Genomic DNA, 22,500 nt, shown 5'->3' with positions numbered 1-22,500 from the left:
TTGATACTGAACTTCTCTTATGACATTAGGGTCAATCTCAACTATGCATGTTCCCATAACCAACCCTGGGGCCCCGCCCACATAGACCACACCCACCCAAAATTGCCTTTACTATAATTTCTTCATTTCTACACCGATTCACTTCAAATTGATATTGAACTTCTCTTATGACAATACAGTCAATCTCAACTATGCATGGCCCCATTACCAACCCTGGGGCGCCCCGCCCACATAGACCACACCCACCCAAAATTGCCTTTTACTATAATTTCTTCATTTCTACACCGATTCACTTCAAATTGATACTGAACCTCTCTTATGACAATACGGTCAATCTCAACTATGCATGGCCCCATTACCAACCCTGGGGCGCCCTGCCCACATATGTCACACCCACCCAAAATTGCCTTTTACTATAACTTCTTCATTTCTACACCAATTCACTTCTAATTGATGATGAACTTCTCTTATGACAATACGGTCAATCTCAGCTATGCATGGCCCCATTACCAACCCTGGGGCACACCTAGGTCAAACATTCGGCGTGGGGATACGCGTCGGCCTCTGCCGCGCCATTTCTAGTTCTAGCTTTTACTGGAAGCCAGTGGAGTTGTGTCAAGAGTTCAGTACTTAGTTGATTAAATGACGCATTCAGGACCACTCTTGCGGTATGATTTTGATTCTGCTGAAGCTTTTGAATTTGGTAAGCTGGTAGATCGGTGAATAAACCATTGCAAAAGTCAATATGGCAGTGAAGAAGACCATGCGCTAACACCTCTGCTGACTTCTGTGTCAAATGCCTGTGTATAGCTTTTAAATTATGCAATTGCATTTGGGCAATTGGGCACTTCTTAGTGAAGGTCAAGGTTAAGAGTGTTGGTCATTGTAACACCAAGATCAAAAGTACCTGTAAAAGATTCCCAATTGAGTAAATTCTTAATAAATGTCTGAAAAATTCCAAAAAAGCAAGACAATTTTGTAAATTTTTTTTCCAAAAACCACGAAGCGTATATTGACAGGAGTTGAATCGAGTATTTGACCATTACTGTAGTAAATTCAATTTTATGCAAAAACTAATCATACGATTACAGTGTCCGACAAATCCATTGCCCGGAGCCCGGGGGTTACCAAATTTTTTCATCTGGCTACTGAAATTTTCCAGCTCACGCCCGCCAGGCTACTATAAATCTATAAGAGCGGTAACCCCGTTTATTGACAGACATACGTCGAATAAACACGTTGACCTTGTGTTTGTACACTTTGTATTGATTATAATACGATAACAAAGTGCTATCAATTATCTTATCAGTCACCCATCACTTCGGTTATGTTGATTGTAAACAGTAACAGCGTATTTTAATCATTCAATCAGCATCAACATATGTCGTCTGCTAATAATATACTGAGAGCTGACTGGATAGTTTGCGCACTTGATGCAACATAAGGTATCCAGACATAAGGTATCCAGAACGGTTAAAAGATGGAACTACGTTTTTTTCATTCCCTAAACCGGGTATTAATCTTGAAAAATTCAAACGTTGGATTCGTCTTTGAGGTCGTCTACACGAACAGCTTAATCTTAACATATTAAGCAATCGTTCGAAAGCAAAACACCTCTACATTTGTTCTGAGGTCGTTATAATAAGATACTACACGAAAATAGAAAATGTAAGTTTTGCAACGGACACGTTATAAAAAACAAGTATCACTTTTTACTTGTTTTTCCTCTATATAGAGAAATTAGAAAGAAACATTTAAAACCATTTTTCCAAAGGTGGCCAACGTTATATAAATTTGACATTCTAATGCAGTCGGCTAATAAATAAGACATTATAAACTTTGCTAGATCTATTTTTAATGCTAATGAAATGCGTAATAATAAAGACAATCAGTTATAATTTTTAATAATATCACATAGAATAAAGCATTTTTATTTCTTATGGTTTAAGTCTTCCGAATTTAATGTAGCAAAGTTTTATATCGTAAGAAACTATTTTAAAATGCGCAAGTAATTATCAATAGGGGCCAATAAGTGTCATTTTACACCATATGTGGGCTTTCTACTAATCTGTTATCTAAACAGATGCCGCAAACCGTGAATGACCCTTAGTATGGAAACCCGGTCTGATATAAACGAGTTTTTTTTTGTACATGAGAATTCTTTCAACTTCTTATATTTTAAACATTGCAGAAGATAGTTTAGGAGGAAATAATAATATATAATAATATATTGTGTATGTTACTTTTTTGACGACTTTGACTATGTTATACAATTAGAACAATTCTTTTGGGTCATTTTGACCAAACGCATTGTAGATAGGTGTTATATCGAATTTCAAAAAAACGTTCTTCGTCTTCGTATATAATAAATTTACTTACCTGTGGCACATTTGCAATGTTGCCATCGGTTGCAAAATTAACGGCTTTTAATTACAAAACTGAAACATCTATTACTCAAGGAAAAATATTGTGACTAACGAACAATTTATACTGTATGCAACAATTGGCAATAATTTTGCCGCTTTTGATGATAAAATTAACGGCTTTTAAGTAAGACAAATAAAAAAGTTATGACTATTTAATAGATATGATAATTATATTCAGTATAACTATTGATAATAAAAACTATTGTATGGCCTTTCTGGTATACCATGAGGCCTTTTTGGTTCACTTGTGCGGCCGATTCGAGAAGCCATTTATATGACGGACTTCGGCAGAGTGTCCCCCCTTGAAATCAGTGGAAGTGGCTTCACTCTCGCTGTCGAAAGGTCAATTATGTGTATGTAAATGAATAAATAAAATAAAGATGAAAACTTGCCTCTAACCATTGTGTAGGTAAATTGTATGGGCTACCAAATATTTTTATTGGTAGCCCAGTGGGCTACCTGAAAAATGAGTAATTTTTCGGACACTGCGATTTTATTGGTTTATACCTTATCTTGTTGCTCATTAATTCCTCTTTCAAAACAAGGGCTGTTTGTAAAACATGCATGCCCCTCATATGGGCTGTCAGTTGTAGTGTCAGCAATTGTGTGAATACGTTTTTTGTCACTGTGACCTTGACCTTCGACCTAGTGACCTGAAAATCAATAGGGGTCATCTGCCAGTCATTATCAATGTACCTATGAAGTTTCATGATCCCAGGCCTAATTATTCTTGAGTTATCATCAGGAAACCATTTTACTGTTTCAAGTCACTGTGACCTTGACCTTTGACCAAGTGACCTGAAAATCAATAGGGGTCATCTGCCAGTCATGATCAATGTTCCTATGAAGTTTCATGATCCTAGGTGTAAGCATTCTTGATTTATTATCGGAAACCATTTTACTGTTTCGAGTCACTGTGACCTTGACCTTTGACCTAGTGACCTGAAAATCAATAGGGGTCATCTGCCAGTCATGATTAATGTACCTATGAAGTTTCATGATCCTAGGCGTAAGCATTCTTGAGTTATCATCCGGAAACCATTTTACTGTTTTCAGTCACTGTGACCTTGACCTTTGACCTAGTGACCTGAAAATCAATAGGGGTCATTTGCTAGTCATGATTGATGTACCTATGAAGTTTCATGATTCTAGGCATAAGCATTCTTGAGTTATCATCCGGAAACCATTTTACTGTTTAGAGTCAGTGACCTTGACCTTTGTCCTAGTGACCTGAAAATCAATAGGGGTCATTTGCCAGTCATGATCGATGTACCTATGAAGTTTCATGATCCTGGGCCAAAGCGTTCTTGAGTTATCATCCGGAAACCATCTACCAAATATCGCCCGGCTGCCCAAATCAGAAGAAAAACGTAATATATAATTATATATCTGAAAACTACGTAACGTAGGCTTTTTAATGATATATAATTTGTCAAAATCGGCAGAGAAATGAAAGTATGTTTTTAAAAAAGCGTGCATGGGTACATCAAAATGTATAACCTCAGCGCTTTGATGTAAGCTAATCGATGGCTACCGGTCACGTGACAAAGTATTAACAAGCTATTTGCAGATTCGGTCCCGTTTCATATCCGTCTCATCTAGAGTCCGTGCAAAAACGTATTTTCTGCAAGTGACTGAATAAAATGGGCACTGCAACTGAACAATTCAAGCCAACAATACATGACACAAATTTTTCCAATTAAAAGATTTTTCGCACTAATTTTTCCCAACTAGTTCGGTACTGGTACATTTCCCAATTGAGCTAAAAAAGAGAAAAGCCAATGCACAGTATGTGTCCTTCATTTTTTTCAGTGAACAATAATAGATATCTGTTTGTTTTTGATAATGACATTGCTCTTTTTGTTGAAGAATACAAATGCCTAAAAAAGAACATTCATATATGCATGACTGAGCCTTGTGAGAAAACCTGGAGCATTTTTAGTAAAATGCCATGCAGACAACTCAAAATTATTGTTTTCAATTATCATTTGCCCCTCTCTATTTCAATAATAAGTACACACTTCCTAGAAGTCTTGATAACATTGTCTGTCTTCAGTTAGCGCCACTAGTTAAGATCTCAATCTCAGCAGACTGCATGCTAGCCCCCAGGTGATGGTTCCTGACAGGACACCTGTTTGGCATATTCACCTTGGTTACCATGGCAACAAGAATTAAATTTGGATAAAAGAATAATCAGAAACAGATTATCAGGCATGTAAGAACCACCTCAGGGAAGGAAAATGCCCTACCCTCTACAGACTTCAAATAAACTCTTAATTTGTATATAAATATATATCCAGCAAAATAAATAAATATTTGTACAATAAGTTTGGGATTGAAAGGAGGAAAGTAAGAGTAAATCCTCATAGATGGGTACATGTATATTGATTTTTATTGTAATGAGATACATGTATACTCAACAAAAAAGTCTTCTTTTTTAATTTTGAAAAGGTGACAGCATTATTTTATAGACAAGATGGACACAAAGGCATTTGTTTACTTTAATCATACACAAATTTTGCAATATACAAATGCAAATTATTAGTCAATAAGTCTTTCCTTGCATTAACCTGATTCATATTGCAAAATTTCAGCATAAGATCTATAAACAATGAGTTTAATATAATAATACAAATATTGTGCCTGATAAAAGCTCCTTTCAGAGCAGTTACTAAACAAAATATCAATGATAAAGCCACAAAAGGTTCAGTTTTTCCCCACCCCCCCCCCTCGATACAATTTTTTATTAATTGCAGTAAACACAAACATTAGTTGAATAAATGTGCACCAATTATTGAGACTTGCCCAATTTAAACCAATAATGAATCATTCAAATCAGTCTGTGGTTTTATGGCAGTTACACAATGCACCTTATTGATCAATCCTACCCTGCAAACCATGACAGGTTGTAAACATGTCTATCACATTCTTATTGAACCCAAACATTGACCCTAGCTCCAATTGCCTGCAAAATGAGCTGAGCATCTGGAAGAAGGAGGCTGCAAAACAGAAATGCCACTGCTTTAGGATAATGGGACTTAATGCATGTGCATAAAGTGTTGTCCCAGATTTTTGCCTGTGCAGTCCAGGGACGACAATTGCCGCTTTAATAGAATTGTTTGTGATGAAATTATCATTTGGCAGGTACAGATCATTATCTCCCTTTAAAGCTTATTTATTAACTTCCCTTTGATTTGTTTTTAAAATGCTTAGCCCCCTGGCAGAACCCTAAAGGCCATGTTTTTTAACATATGGGAACAATATTCGAACTCAGCCCAGATGTACTTAGAACAAAATGTTCAGAAAAAGTTTCATGAAGATTTGACTAAATAATTATGTGACTTCTAGAGTGTAATCAAAGTTTTACTGTAGCAGTTTAAGGAGAAATGCCCTCCTGGCAGCCTAATATTTTTCAACAAACAATAACCATTTTTCGAACTCCACCAACCATTCATTAGAAAAAATGTTCTTACCAAGTTTAATGCAGATCAGACAATAAATGTGGCCTCTAGAGTGTTAACAAGGCAAATGACTTGACACAGCACAACAGAGGACCCACTACAGACAAAAGGCAATTCCAAAAGCTATAATGAGTACCTGGTGCTCAGGTGAGCTTTAAATTGAACACTTGAAACTACATTCCTAAAGCATTTACATCCGAGAAACACCCAACAAGCATTACACAAAATTTACATTTATTTGTATGTAAGTCTACAACTTGTATTGTTTCTAACAAATATTACATATCAGTAATGCTTCAGTTAACTTAACGCATTTCTTCCTCATTGATCATTGCTTGTAATCATCAAACCGTTAGATAAGCATTTTGTTTCTTCTTGTCACAGTGTCTGAATAATTCATGACAGTTAGCCTGACACTTAATAGGTCAATTTGATCGAAAGGCTCATGTGAATATTGTGTATGTATTGACAATTGAATGAAGATTGCAGTTCAAATATACGTAGAATATTGTTTTAATTTTGAGAAACTGTTTATTCAAATGCAGTTTTGAAATCGGTTGAATCAAATACAGTTTTGAAATCGGTTGAATCAAATGTAGTTTTGAGAAATTATTGATTTGAATGAAGTATTGACAAACAGTTCATTCAAATGAAGTTATAAGGAACAGTTTTATCAGTATAGAATATACATCATCCAACCCTTGAAATATTCTAAAAACAACAATCTGATGCTAAAAACACTTTACCACATGCAACAGGCACAGCAACTATCAAGGATGAGATATTTCCAAGTTTCCTTTTTAAATTCATACACACACACAAAACTTAATCTTTATAAACGTTTCAAAATCTCAAGCAGATTTTCCTTGCTTCAAAAATATATAGCATAAATCACAAAAACAAACATTATATTAAAAGATTCACAAAACATTCCACTTGTTCTGCGCTCAGTTAATTAACTCCTTGTTAGCCCAGATTCAGTTTCATGACAAAAACAACTGACTTCAAACTTGTAGGTTCATCACAGGTAGACATATCTGGAAGCTGCTGAAATTATCTTCAGTGATTGTCTAGAGTCTGACATCTGCAGAGCAGGGGCATAGCCAGTGTGCCTTCAGCATTTGAGGCGCGCTCTGTGAAATTGGGCCTTATGCATGTGCGTTAAGTTTCATCCCCGATAAGCCTGTGCAGTAAACAAAGGCAAATCAGGAATGACACTTACTGCCTGAATTGGTTTTTCACTAAGAATAGACTTCCTTCACACCAAAAATTCCATAATCGCAAAGAGTGTCAACCCTGTTTAGCCTGTGCAGACTGCACATACTAATCTGGGATGACACTTTTCACAATGCATTAAGCCTTGTTTTCATAGATCGAGCTTGAATTTGAAGAACCAAAGTTTACCAGAGTCTGCATGGCATATTGCATTCTATCCAGTTTTAATAGCACATTACAATTTCTACATTGGTGTTGATATAGACAGTCACCTTTACCAAAGTAAGTTTAAGAATAAAGTTAAAGACTTAAAAATTGAAACAAATCGTTTATGAAAGCAGTGACCTTAAAATTTGATTGGCAGAGGTTAGGATTTTAGAACAAATCTGCTGACCTGATCACTTACTTGGATGTCTCTCTTAACAGCCAAGAACATCATGCAGTCTCAGAGGTTTACTCTTTATATTTATAACTTTTATATTTAAGAATTGTACCCCATGTTAAGCATAACAGCTATATTTAGTATACACACATTGAGATATCTGCTTCACCTTAGCTACGCGCCTGGGATTGAGTGTCTTCAGAGGCAATCTGGGATGACTCCAGCATTCCTATGTGATGATACTACACCCAAAGGCATGGCAAAGAGTTCATGCAGCCACTTGGTTGGTAGCTTCCTTCCTTCACACTTACACAAGCCAAGTATGCAGTTTGGTTTTAATTGAGCCCAGCTCTTGGAAAAGGAGGTTTAATGCATGTGTGTAAAGTGCTGTCCCAAATCAGCCTTTCAGTCCAAACAGGCTAACAAGGTATAACGAGTTCCGCTTTTATTGATCTTTTTAAATAAATCTTACTTAGAAAAAATCCAGTTTAAGATGAAAGTGCAGTCCAAGGTTATAAGTCTGTGCAGACGACAATCATGGACAACAATAAATGCACATCCACTATGCCCTGTTTTCCCACTACTACACTCATTGTTGAAGAATAGTTCTAATTGACCAGTGTAACAAGAGTTTTGCAGTGCATTCTAAAATGCTTAATACCGATTAATAATTGAACATAATTGTATGTCTTTGAGCAATCAAAATGCTGACAGCATAGAAAGACTGTAAAGATATTTCAAAACCAACACTTATACAACAAATTGTTTTTATCCTCTGGTATTTTGCTAAATTGAAAATATTAAACAAGAGCAAAATTGTCACAAAACCAGGTTTTCAATTTGAAAAAAAAAGTCTGATAAAGGGAGACAATTCAAAATGTGCATTATTACCCCCCTTGTGTAAAATTCAATCTATTTTTACTCATGGTAACTTTGATTTCAATTTGAAAAAAAGGCTGATAAAGAGAGACAACTCAAAATCAAAATGTGTATTGTTGCGGATTGTTCATAGTTTGTAACCCCCCTTTTTTTTAAATCAATCTATTTTTAGTTGTGGCGACCTTGACCTTGGAGAAATTGACGTAATTCTATTGCGTGACACACCGTCCAATGATGGTAAACAAATGTGCCAAATTATTTTAAAATCTCACAATGAATGACATAGTTATGGCCTGGACAAGCTCGATCATTTATGGCCATTTTTTACATTTGAACTCAAATTGTGACCTTGACCTTGGAGATATCGACGTAATTCTTGCCCACAACACACCATCCAATGATGGTAAACAAATGTGCCAAATGATATTGAAATCTCACAATGAATGACATAGTTATGGCCTGGACAAGCTCATTTATGGCCATTTTTTACCTTTGAACTCAAATTGTGACCTTGACCTTGGAGATATCAACGTAATTCTTTTGCGCGACACACCATCTAATGATGGTGAACAAATGTGCCAAATAATATTTAAATTTCACAATGAACGACAAAGTTATGGCCCGGACAAGCTTGTTCTGCCCGCCCGCCAGCCCCCCAGCCCGCTGACATTCGCCAATCTAATAACCAGTTTTTTCCTTCCGAAAACCTGGTTAAAAATATATCAGACTGTACAATTTACCAATGAACATATGAATTAAAACAGAACATACGAAGTACAATTTACCACAACTCAGCTAGGTGCACTAGCATGTGGATTTACTGAATAGTAGCCTTAGATACAGTAAAAAAGTAGTTCCTCCAATTGCATGACTAATAAATTTTGTTGATTTCCATCAACAATCTAAAAACCAAGACTGACAAAGATTGTGGTGATGTTCAGAGGTCCTCAGGTACTACAAGTAAATGGTATTAAAATGAAAAAGAACCTTCTGAATAAATGGTGTTTTCATTTTTGATAATTCATTAATGACCCATTTTACACACATTTCCTATTTTCCACATTGACACTTTGTTGTTAAATTTACAACAATGTATGAGCAAAATATAAATTATATTATATCATTATATAACCAACATTCTATCAGTGACTGCTAATGTATACATTCATGCTTTATTTTCTGACCTGAAACAAAGTCACATATTCCAGTTTTTTACTGAAACTGGTTTGCTGCTGAAAATTTTCAATAAAAGTAGTAATTGTTTCCATTGTGCTTCAAAGGTGTTGGTCTAGTAGCACAAAATTTAATGTGAAGTTTCTGTGAACAGGAAATTATAGATCTTTTGGTATGAAACAGTTTCTATTTAGTATGACAAAAAATGTTTACCTAAAAGTTCTCCAAAGAGTCTTAACAGGTCACTAGTTTGTTCAAGGATGTCAAGTGTGTTCAAGGACACTTGTTATTGACAAAATTATTGCCAAAGATGACATACCTTTCAATTTAAATAGATTTTTTTGAATGGCCATTGCATAAAATAAAGTCTATTAAATCTAATTTAGCAAATACTGACCACTTAAATATTCAATAATAGAAACACAATACTTTTTCTAACGAAAAAAGTTATACCATTAAATTTTCATATTCTGGAGGAACGAAATGATTGAAATACAGTTTTATGCACACAAAAGGTACATGTATGTTAACTATTGTTAGAAATAAAAAGAAAGAATAAAGAAGTCTTTATGCAGGGGACTTAGGGTAATAACTGTTCATGCAAATAATAGCTGGTTTGACAAGCCAATTGAAAACATGACGTGTATGGCATGTCAATTACAAAACTATTCCACTGCAAGCTAACACAAACATGTAACATAAGATTTTAATCAGTTACTTGATTTTTTGTTTGATTTCATATCCAAATAATCTGTTCCTGAGGCCCTGTCAGACACAAGAGGGCCATGATGGCCTTTAAGCCTTCACCTGATTTCAAAACGAAACTAAACACGTCAAATTTGTTTTTGGACACATCTGAACCAGATTCCAATTTGGCATAGAATGTTGTTACGATTAACAAAGTAACCCAGTTTTCTTAAGATGGAGACATAAATGTTGCCAGTATAGCGCTAAACAAGTTTTCTTAAGTTATGACCACATGCTTTGTATGCAAGTTGCCCAGGGCTCATGCTGGGCTCAAATTTTAGGGAGAAGTGACTTCTCCCTGGACACTGATTTAGGGAGATTAGTGAGGAGACTCTAGGGAGAAGTGGAGAGACTCGGACACAAGGGTTTGCATGTAGGGCGTTACAACACACATATATGTGTATCACATTATAGAAGTATGCCACTGTAGTACACATAATTATATTTCTTTAGTGTATTTCAATTTTTCCAGCAGTTCTAATTAACCAAGTAATAATAGACACGACAGATAAATAACTAAAATTTTACTAGCTCTATATTCAATCCATTTTGATGTAAACATCATATTATACGGACAAAAGTATTTCAAAGATAATATGTTTATGAAGCAGTAGATAACATAAGCTTAATAAAACTGTCAGACCAGATAAATATTAATGTTTGAAATATGACATTTAACATATGCTTTCTTAATAATTATTTGTTATTTTTTAAAGTCTTTCCAATTGCACTTTCATGTGAATACAATTCGAAATATGATAAACCACACCGTCCGCATCAATCCATCTGTATTCTTCATTCTATTTCTTCTTTAAAGAACTTCAAAATTAAATAATAATCAACGAAAAAATAATGTATCTGAAAACGACAGTCCGAAAAATTGTACGCATTACGCACATGAAACAAATTGTGCATATTGTTTGACAGCAAAAAAATGAAAATCGGAAACCTAGCAAATACGTAATTAATATACAATTTAATTGACATATTGCTTTACAATAGCATAGTTTGTGGGTAAAAACAACTTAATTATCACCTTTTAATTTCAAACGATAATCGGCAGAAAGGTGTAACATCATCGACATAGATCTAATTATTTAATTATCATCCTTTTGTTAATTCCTTATCGAAATGTTATTCACCGTTCTCAAAAAGTTCCTGATCTTGGTTCATGAACTTTTGGACATGAATTGTTCTTAAGACACGTTCATGAACAGTTTATGAATTTTAAGTGTTGAACACTTCAAAGTTCATGAACAGTTCTTCATCTAACCATAAATACTTAGTAATGAACATTTCATGAACAATTATTTCTGATGACTTATCTGAGACAGACTTTGAGGATCCATCATGAATAATTCATGAATTCCTTTGTGCTAGATGTTTCATAAATATTTTTGAAAGTAATATTGAAATGTCTAGCATACTCATCTTGTAGATTTGTGAAACCTGTGAAGTTAGTATGAATATGTATAGTATTTTCACCACTGTAAGTAAGAGTTCTTGACCTGTTTTACAGAATTTTAAGAACATTTGTACAAGAACTGTTCAAGCACTGCCTTCAGGAACAGTTCAATAACTTTTTAAGGAACTTTCCTGTTCTTGAATTATTCTTAAACTATTCTTGAACACTTTAAGAACTTTTTTGAACAACATGTTTCCTTCTGATGTTCTTAAACAGGTCTACACAATGTTTTTGAACATATGATGGACTTTTTAAGAATCCACTATGTTCTTAAAAGGATCTGTCATTGTTCTTGGAAGACTTAAAAGACAAGTTTAAGAACGTTTTAAGGACATCTTATTTCAAGAACAGTTTAAGAAGATATCAAGAACTCAAACATGTACATTGCATTGCTGTTTTTACAAAGGAAGAATATTGTGTGCACAGGAAGTTGAAACGGAAGGCACATGGTTTATGTTATATTTGAAAATGTAAGTCTTTAATAAATTACCGGCTGAACTGATCAGCCATTGGTTCCATTTCAAGTTCTTTGGCACTGTAAGTGTAACCATTTCAGGGAAACCATTGATTAGTAAATGATTCTTAAACTGAAAATGAGACTATTCATAATCTTTTCAATACATGAATTATTCATGATCATATAGTGCAAAGTTGTATTATGAAATTTAAAGAGTATTATCAAACCACTTGTATCTCAGTTATTAGTGTTATATTTAAATTATTGTTATATGTTGCTATCAATATATTAAGTGCTAATACAAGACTTGTTTCTTCTTACCCTGACCTGTTTGTTGAGCTTTGGTAACACTTATGATCACCTTTGCATACATTGACAAATTCTTGTTCATGAATAGTTCATGAACACTTCATGCCACCTCAGTTCATGAACTCTTGAAGAACTATGGTTCATGAACTATTCACAGACAGTCCGTAAACAGAAAATGAACCATTGAAAAATAGAAGATAAATGTTCATGAACTGTTCATGAACAGCAAAACCCTGAAGAATTTTTCAAGAATTGTGTTGTTCATGAACTGTTCAATAACACTTCATGTCATTAGTGTTCATGAATAGTTCATGAACATTTCATGCCATAATGGTTCAAGAATAGTTAATGAACACTTCATGCCATCAGGGTTCAAGAATAGTTCATGAACACTTCATGCCATTAGGTTTCAAGAATATTTCATGAACACTTCATGCCATTTTGAGTGCTCATGAATAGTTCATGAACTAAAATTTCAAGAACATTTCACAGACGTGGCTCATTTTTTGTTCACTGACTATTCGTGAACAATTCATGAACTCAGTTCATGAACAGTTCATGAACAGTTCACGAATTATTCATGAACTGCAGAACAACATTTCACAGGGGTTCAGATCTATAGTCAGTAAAAATGTAAAGTGATCAACTTAGAAATAATTTTTTTATTGTTAGGCTCCTTTTTATTTGTTTATCTTTAAATACGACATTTGCCATCGGCCGCTATAGTGTTGGCAGACGACAATATCAACTGTGTATTTCTAAGTATACAGTGTCTGCGCATGAATGACCCAATATTATGTGTGAGCGAACTCAATGTTGATTGGCCAGCTACCATGTGACTTGAATGCTGACTTGACCAATATCGATCGCCGATTAGATAAGTTCGAAGGTTTGGAGAATCGGGGCGGGGTTTACCTCAATTACCTGTCGCTCAATTGCGACACGCTCCGGGCTTCGACAGTGTGTATTGGAAAATTGAGTCAGACTTTGAAATCGAGAAAACCGGATGTAAACAAATTCCGATTAGAGGGAGACTGGCAGTAGCTTTTTATCTACAATTTCTTAAATTTTAGGCAACGTTTGGCGTAAGAAAGCGACTTAGTCGCTCACGTCGCCCCCTAGCGCGAGCCCTGTTGCCAAGATTCCAACTCGGCCTTGATATTGTCAAGATACATGTTCTGACCTAGTTTCATCAAGATTGAGTCCCAAATCACACATGAACCAGATCCTGACTTTGCCTAGATATTTTCTAGATAAATACAAAATGTATACTGAGCAAGTTTCAAAAAGATTGGATGGAAGAATGCAGCCTCTAGTTTGATAACCAACTCAAAGTAGATGCCCACCACCATACACGCCACTGTACATTACAATATCTCACCATGAGCACAAAAACTGAAGTTCCTCAATATGAATTGAAGGAAAAAATATATATTCAATTGTTAATAAAAATACTTTGTATCTTTAAGGATTTTTTTATATCACAAATAATCTTAACATTCCAATACTTTTAAGGTGAAGCAACATGCAAAATTTCAAAATGTTTTGATAAAATTGTGTGATGTCGCATTTATACCCACATACAAATTGAAGGAAGTAATTTTCCATTAATATGCCAATGCTTGGTCAGACCAGGCTCCATGTATAGGTACAACAAATGAAAGATCACATAATGCAATCTAAAGTTCAGAATTATTTCCATGCAGTTTAAATTTAATTTAATATTATACCTTCGCAATATCAAAATATATATGAAACTGTGTATCTGCATAAATATACCTACATTCATGTATCTCATGTTCATTATGAAACATATTAAGTTAAATAAAAAATATTCCAACACATTACTCACATGTTGCGAAAATTCTGCTACAGTAAAGTCCTGTATGAATAATCTATGCAACACATACAATTCTGGACTCAATCCTATGTGGCATGTAATCTTTAAGTTACTAGAGAGTCAAGAGCCGCAAAAGTGGGGAGGGGGATTTCTTATTGTAAACAACCAGTAGGCAAATAAGAATGCCTAGCCTGTAATGATAAGTAAATAGGTCTTGAGGAGGAGGGGTGGGGGGCAGATTATTGCACTGGGAGATAGGCTTATTGATATGCCAGAGTGTGTCAGTGGATGTTGATAGTGAGATACTGATCAAACAAAAGGGATGACTGATGGTAGATGCAGAGTTTTCCCTAAGAACCGGCCGCCGGCCAAATTGACCGGTTCAATCGATTTTCTGGCCGGTTCAAATGCTGGTAACAAAAAAAAATAATGAGAGGTTTTGCAACTTTGATCGATGTAATTGTTAAAGTTAAGAAAACACGAAATTAAACAAGCGAAAACATCGATTTAACATCGTTTTGTTTATGTTCTTTATACTTCCGTGTGTACGTTTTACCGAACAAGTATAATTTATAACGGCGCTTCTCATTGGCTGATTATTTTGAGTACGCAAATAACTACAAAACGGCGCTTCTCATTGGCTGATTATTTTGAGTACGCAAATAACTACAAAAATCGTAACCACATGGTTTTCTCAAAATGAAACGAACCCTGAGAGATTTTTTCAGTGTGACAGCGCCTTCAAAACGTCAGAATGGTTTGTATTGATGAAAATCTCGATGAAAATGCATGAAAGAAATTATTCAAACAATACTTTTAGTTGAATAACGTTTGCAATGCTGTGTTAGCCAAATACACGTGTTATTGACTTGTTTCAAAATTCATCGCACACTATGCACAGTATAATTATTTGGCACTCCCCTCACAAATTTTTTAAAAAATTAGAAAAATTCCATAAGTGATACACAAAAAAACAAGTAATTTTCATCTCTAAAATTTCTGTCCAACCCCCCCCCCCCAAAATGCACCATTTTGCGTCTAGATTTTCAAAATTTTTCGGGGGGGGGGGGGGCATGCCCCCGGACCCCCCTAGCAGGAGTGCCTTGCTTGGCCGGTTCAAATTTTTATTTGGCCTGTTCAAATAAAAGGAAGGGAAAACCCTGAGATGGAGGAAACTGATCATGGGAGGATGGTGGAAATCAATCATCAGAAATAAAGTATATGATTTGTAGGCTGTTGGCAGAATATAATAATCAGTCTTTCATACTGGATATCAATTCCACAAGAACTGCTTTTTTTACTTGGCAGGTTAGAATCCAGTTACTTGGAAACATGCAGCATAATAATGTTTAATTGTTGTTTTTGTTTTTTTATGCTCCCCTTCGAAGAAGAGGGGGTATATTGCTTTGCTCATGTCGGTCTGTCGGTCGGTGTGTCCTTCCACCAGGTGGTTGTCAGACGATAACTCAAGAACGCTTGGGCCTAGGATCATGAAACTGCATAGGTACATTGATCATGACTCGCAGATGACCCCTATTGATTTTGAGGTCACTAGGTCAAAGGTCAAGGTCACGGTGACCCGAAATAGTAAAATGGTTTCCGGATGATAACTCAAGAACGCTTAGGCCTAGGATCATGAAACTTGATAGGTAGATTGATCATGACTCGCAGATGACCCCTATTGATTTTCAGGTCACTAGGTCAAAGGTCAAGGTCACAGTGACCCGAAATAGTAAAATGGTTTCCGGATGATAACTCAAGAACGCTTAGGCCTAGGATCATGAAACTTGATAGGTAGATTGATCAGGACTCGCAGATGACCCCTATTGATTTTGAGGTCACTAGGTCAAAGGTCAAGGTCACAGTGACCCGAAATAGTAAAATGGTTTCCAGATGATAACTCAAGAACGCTTAGGCCTAGGATCATGAAACTTGATAGGTAGATTGATCATGACTCGTAGATGACTTCTATTGATTTTCAGGTCACTAGGTCAAAGGTCAAGGTCATGATGACCCAAAATAGTAAAATGGTTTCCGGATGATAACTCAAGAACGCTTATTCCTAGGATCATGAAACTTGATAGGTAGAATGATCATGACTCGCAGATGACCCCTATTGATTTTCAGGTCACTAGATCAAAGGTCAAGGTCACGGTGACCCGAAATAGTAAAATGGTGACCGGATGATAACTCAAGAATGCTTATGGCTAGGATCATGAAACTTCATAGGTACATTGATCATGACTGGCAGATGACCCCTATTGATTTTCAGGTCACTAGGTCAAAGGTCAAGGTCACAGTGACAAAAAACATATTCACACAATGGCTCTCACTACAACGGAGAGCCCATATGGGGGGCATGCATGTTTTACAAACAGCCCTTGTTTAATTTACAAAACATTGTTAAATGTAATGGAATGGGACATAATATGACAAACAAACTAAAATTTATGCACTATCTTAAAATACTGAACAGGCAATGGTTTTCCTAACTTGCATAAATTTGTACACGTATGCATAGTATTAATTTAGTATTTCATGGCGCCAGGTAATAAACAAATACAAATTAGCCTCGCTTTGGGAAAACAGGATTTAATGCATGTGCTTAAAGTGTCATCCAAGATAGTCAAATCAGGAACATAACTTTCCATTTTTATCCTATTTATCCTTCCATAATGAAGCTTCCCCAAAGAAAAACACAAGTAAAGGTTGAAAGTGTCGTCCCTAATTAGCCTTTGGCGACTGCAGAGTCTAATCTGAGGTGACGCTTTACATGCATGCATTAAGCCTCCTTTTAGCAGAGCATTGATCTAATTATTACTGAAATGAATCTGTGCATTAACATAGCTTGCTATTCAACCCGTTAATGCAGCAGCTGGTGCTACTGTATAAGATTTTTATCATGCTGCCTTAAAGTGACTTGTTCACAGATCATAATTTTTTTTTATATATTTAATTAATTTAGTACAAAAAAAACTGTAATATGTGAAATTGTTAACATACGTTACCGATAAGTAACAAAGGAAATTATAAAATAATCGTAAAATTAAGCAAATGTTCCCGCCCAGGGGATCAAACCCGGTACTTGTAGAAGCAAAAGCTTACTTGCGTAACCACTACCAGGCTTTTGAATCTGTAAATTAGTTTAAACCCCTATAGATACGTGGGTAATACATGGTTTTTATAAATTATTAATGAAGCGTTACAAACCTTTTTTATATTGATGTTAATCAAACATTTTTGTAACATTTTTTTTTTAAATCATTTTTCTAGATTGAACTTTTATTTTTGTAATCAACAACATTTTTTCCAATTATTATATTTGCTTAACTGTGAACAAGTCCCTTTAATCTCATATTCGGTTTATACGCAATAATCTTCATTATTTGCACATGAAAACATATGTGTATACAGATGCTGCTTATCTATGGACACCTCAATAAAATAGTTGGGTCCATGCACAATGAAGTCGGATCCTTATCTACATGTATAATTTCATGCACATTGTTGAATTCTGCAAAACATGTGGTATAATAATTGTTTCATAAACATCAAATTGTGACTGGAAGGGTCACAAGCACACTAATTATCACATTCTACAATTTGTATTCTATGTCATTTCTTTAACATAAATACAATTTTTGGCTTACAGTATTTACAGCATGCGATAAAAAAAGATCTGACACTCTTCATTTTATATCATGATTTTTTAAACTTGTCAAGGAAATTGTAAGATTAACCAGAGGCTGGCTTAATAACAAAATTCCCAAAATCATGAAATAAAGTTTGGTATGAAATGACAACTGTGTCTGATTCTATCATTAAATTATTTCCTTCTATAGTACCGCAAAACAGACTTTCCCAATGAAGATAAATAAAATTGCCCAACTGCTGTCAGAAAAAAACCAACTGAAAGGGCTGCAGGTACCGGTACTTTTCCCAGTTGGGCAAAAAAATTGCTGCCTTAATAAAAATAAATACAAGCTTTTAATATGTTCAAGTCCAAACTCAAACTTTCAAAAACATGCAGTCTGATGACATATATTAGGCTAGATACTAATTTCTTCAACAGCAACAGTGGAACAGTGATGAAAGCAAATGAAAAATACGAAACATTAAACTCAAAAGTTAGGTACATCACGCTAAATTAAACTAACAACAACAGCAAAACAGGAGTGATAGGCTACTTTGGGAGACACCAGTGTTCTCATGCTTCTTAGTGATATAAAGACAGGATTATGCTAATTGGTTTTAAGTTATTTACAACATTACTAATCTACATACTGCAGATGTAAGCATTTCACTTTCTGAGGTTTTATGCCCTTACATGGTGAATGATTCATTTATCAATATTTATTTATTGATAAAAAGATAAAAAAATATACAATAAAATACATTTTTTAAATATCTGCCATGAAAAATGAACTCATTAATAATATACTAGTATAATAGCTGTCCAGTTATAGCGCAGTTATTGGTACATAGGCTTCTCCCCAGTAGGTGACCCAGGTTCAATCCGTTTTCAGAACGTATGGGAGCTTGGTTGATGGTCACCATACAAAACAAGTGGAGTTTCTCCTGCACCCACCCCCCCCCCCCCCACACACACATACAGCAGAAGACCACACCAATATTTAATATCTTTCAGTGACAACTAACAAGAAATATCTTTAAAAAAGATATACGGCGTTGATTGTGGTCGATGTTTATGAACGATCAAAAGTTATCTCTATGAGATAAAAAGTAGCGGATGCCTTTTTTCTGCACAGTTCTTAGCTACATCACAAGCAAATCAATTACGGGGTGTTGCGCCAGATTTCGTGGCTTATTTGGCTTTATGTGATATTATTACTCAGATATCTATATTTACAGAATAGAAAAACACAAGAAACATGAAAATAAACGAGTGCATTATATAGGTCAGCCGGCAATACTCGAATCTTAATTTAATTGCAGAATTATAGTATAGTGAATTATTGTGCTCATGCTTAATAAACTGGTCTAAATGGATAAATATTTCTAATTGATTTTATCAAAATTGGTCCTTATCATGCAAATGTTGAAAACATATTAAAAATCGATGATTGACATACCACAATAATATCGCCGAATATCTTTATTTAGTATCTTTCTGATCAAAACAGACTTCAAGTGCACAAAGTTTACGAGACGGCGTTTATATAAAGATTTCTGCAACTGACCGCAAACTGACCTTGATACCTTGCGGATTGGAATGCAATGCATTAAAGTTAGGTAACAATTCTGCTGCTGAAACGACGGCTTGTTTACGCCAACTGTACAGGACCAAGGCAACAGCTGTGCCTAAAATATTGATATATCGACAAAGCGACTAAACGAACTATTTACTCCATCAGACAAAAATAGCATAGATTCCAATTTTTTCCTTAAATGAAAAGATCGCAACCCCTTCTGCAAACTCCGGTGATGAACTGTATATAAACTCTGACTTTCACACACTGGCCGCGAATTGACCCGAAACCTCGCGGGTTGAAATGCAATGCAAGTAATTAGTACTAAATATGAGAATATAGCCTTTAGTATAAACGCTTTTGCGCTGGTAATTCTCTGAAAATAAAAGGTGAACGCACAAACTGTATTTATGTCGAAAATTGATTGTAAAACTGTTCTACCTATTGAGCCTTTTCATTAGAGATAAAATTGTTTCATGCAGTAAAACAGTGTTACAAAGACGCGGATATGTTTCCAATGTTCTGGTGTTAAACTCAAATCAGCCAATGGAATAAATGAAGTGTATTCATTCGTACCTAGCCGCGGGAAATTTTATTTGAATATTATTGGACACTTACAAAGGTCAAGTCAGGGTGAAAAGCTGGCTTAATACAGCTTACGCCGAAAAAAAGCTGGAAAATTCAGTTATAAAAAAATGCGCCCACTTTTGTGAGTCTGGTAATCTAATTGTGAAGGAGTGCTGGGACACACAGGCCCTCACATAATGCAGCCTTATGTGCGGAAAGTCTTAAGAAACTTTAAAAGACACAAACACAATATTGAATATAGACCTCTCAATAATTAAATTACATGTATGTTAGTATTTCTACAAAACAAAATAAATTCATACAATTACAACCAATGGCTGCCATTAAGTTATAACTTTAAAATGTTGGTTAGTCATTTTAATTTATTTTCAACTGACACATTGGCAAAAAAAGCTATCATCATACCTGCATGTACGCAAAATCCAATTGTACGTGAAACATTTAAATCCAAACGAAAGTGCACACCACTTATCACCGCCCCATCCCCAATGACCACAGACTGCCAAGTGCAACAGGCTTCAAAACAGTAGGAAATCCATCAAGTGAGAAATAAAACCCAAGCTCTGCATATTTAACTGAAGTAGGAGTTAGTTACATACATTAGTTAGCCGACATTTAACTTGACACACCTGTATATGGCTAGCGAGACTTTTCCTTGATCACAGGTAACAGTGTCTACTGAGATGAGGGCGCTCATGCATAGCCGGTGCATTTATATACACTTCGCCTACTTGTTTATTTGTTATGAACAAGTACATACCAAGGCATTCAAAGGTTGGTCTCTCAATAAAGCACATTGTCATTACCTAATAGTCAAATCAATCTGGATTCAATAGATATTTATCAAATGACAAGTCCTTTTTTTATCAAATGATAAACTATACCTTTCTGTTCAGGTATTAAGGTAATGAATGCTTTTAAGATTGCAGGTTTATTTTACTTTGTTTGCTTTGTGCACTGCAGTAAAATAAGCAAGATATTATGCGTCCAATTTGAAGCAGTATTGACAATTGCAAAATTTAGGTTTAAAAGCCTGTTACTTAAGAAAGTATTAAAAGGAGTGCCTTAATTTCATAAGGGGTCTTTTTAATACTCAGTCAATTTTAAACCTTACCATAGCCTTATTAAATGCATGCCATGCTTCATACTGGGAAAATATAAATCAGTTTTTGTTTAATATGTTTCTTATTCCAGTGGCTTTTTATCTTTACCTGTAAAATGTGACCATCATTGACCACTCAGGCAACATGCATACAGACCATAATGTTATTATAGTGTTTTTCTATCATTTAAAGCCTACGTTTGTTTCTTTGTTTCAATATAGTAAATGAGCCCCCAACCTGTAAATTAGATAAAAAATCCCAACCATAATAAGGATTTATAAATGCTGCTTATATGTCACCCTTCTACATACAGAACACCCATAAATGATTAATCACCTAAACCAAGTAACAATGCAGCTTTAATTTTGCATGTTTAAAACCATGATTGCGAAAGTTTAGTCATAAAACAGTAATGAAATTGCTGTGACAGAAAAGCCAGTTGAAATCTGATAAGAAGAAAATAAATGCCTACCATAAAATAGGTAAGATTTAAACTCTCTTTTTCTCACCTATAATGAATCAGAATTTTGTCAAGACATGATGTTTACCTAATGTTTATAGCTTCTGTTAGATTCAGTACCTACTGACAGTAAATAATAGATTTTTTTAATATAATAAAAACATGACATGTTAGTTAATCAAAATTAAAAAAGATCTGACTTCTTCCCTTTTCTGATCCTTAATGACAAATATTTGTTGTAAGCATAGAACAAAATTAATCATTTAAGAGAATATTGATATAAACCCAGGTAATGATCATTGGTATCAAAGTAGAACATAAACCCTGGTCATGATCATTGATATCAAAGTAGAACATAAACCCAGGTAATGATCATTTATATCAAAGTAGAACAAAAACCCAGGTAACGATCATTGATATCAAAGTAGAACATAAACCCAGGTAATGATCATTGGCATCAAAGTAGAACATACACCCAGGTAATGATCATTGATATCAAACTAGAACATAAACCCATGTTATTTGTGGTTGATCAGCACTTCAGTTAGTGGACGTCCGGACATAAATTACATCGAACAAAGGCAGTCATACGTACAGTTTACAAGTGGTGGAAGTCCCGTGGACATCAGATAATCCGCAAGTACCCTGTTTTCTAATACATGCATAAGTCTCAACTCTAAGTCTTGTCATTCAATCTGAAAACTCGGTCTACAAGCTACTGTATGGCATGAATTTCTCAGCAAGTGGCCAATATTGATATTTCCAGCTGTCAATAAAAATAATTT

At 35.0% G+C, this 22,500-nt stretch overlaps 1 protein-coding gene across 7 annotated transcripts in view; it reads right to left on the bottom strand.

Moving 5' to 3' along the window:
* Positions 1 to 22,500, bottom strand: part of LOC127862673 (ferric-chelate reductase 1-like) — a 62,525-nt gene that overhangs the window by 35,036 nt on the left and 4,989 nt on the right. Inside the window, exon 1 of one of the 7 annotated variants that reach the window (XM_052401905.1) lies at positions 20,913 to 20,933. The exons of 1 other annotated variant lie outside the window; for it this stretch is intronic. The gene's annotated coding sequence lies outside the window, so the exon portion shown is untranslated. Of the gene's footprint in view, positions 1 to 6,633; positions 6,676 to 6,890; positions 6,934 to 14,366; positions 14,446 to 20,557; positions 20,934 to 22,500 lie in introns of those variants that run through there. 5 more of the 7 variants (XM_052401901.1, XM_052401898.1, XM_052401902.1 and 2 more) reach the window with 5 other exon arrangements.

This window comes from Dreissena polymorpha, chromosome 16 (genome assembly GCF_020536995.1).
Source record: "Dreissena polymorpha isolate Duluth1 chromosome 16, UMN_Dpol_1.0, whole genome shotgun sequence".
In the NCBI taxonomy this organism is placed as follows: domain Eukaryota; kingdom Metazoa; phylum Mollusca; class Bivalvia; order Myida; family Dreissenidae; genus Dreissena; species Dreissena polymorpha.
Note: the sequence above shows the minus strand (reverse complement) of the source record. Positions and strands in the feature narration are given on the sequence as shown.